Source organism: Macadamia integrifolia, chromosome 2 (genome assembly GCF_013358625.1).
Source record: "Macadamia integrifolia cultivar HAES 741 chromosome 2, SCU_Mint_v3, whole genome shotgun sequence".
Classification (NCBI taxonomy): Eukaryota; Viridiplantae; Streptophyta; class Magnoliopsida; order Proteales; family Proteaceae; genus Macadamia; species Macadamia integrifolia.
The window spans coordinates 2,738,492-2,739,023 of record NC_056558.1 but is presented as its reverse complement, the minus strand read 5'-3'; positions in this window follow the sequence as shown (position 1 = coordinate 2,739,023).

Below are 532 nucleotides of genomic sequence, written 5' to 3'. Positions count from 1 at the left end.
CTCAGGAGGTTACTCCTGTCGAACCTATCAGCCGGAGTCTTCCCCTCCTCGCCGCTCAGGTCCACCCCGAAGAACTCGAAGATCCCAGTGAGGATCCTGCCATAGGGGAATCCTCCATCCTCAGGGTGGGAAATGTGATGCTCCATCGTCCTGAGGATGATGTACGGAAGGCATAAGTGCTCGCCGCCTCCCTCTGCGGCCGTGAAGATGCAAAAAGCGATGAAGGCCTCCATGAAACCCACCTGGTTCCGATGACCTCCTCTGGGGAGCAGGTTGAACTGGACCAACCGAGCAAATAAACGACCCTCGGGGTAGAAGGACGTCTCGAACTCTGGACGGGTGTTGCGGCAGCAGATAGTCTCGTAGATGAAGTCCGGTGTCTCCAGGCTCATGAACGGTCCCTGAGGCCTACCCCTGGGGGGACTGTAGTATCGGTGCCCAACCGCCGATATGCCCAGGATGCTGGCCAAGGTCCCCACCGTCAGCTGGATGTCAACCCCCTTCACCAAGCTGCTTATGGTGAACTCCCCGT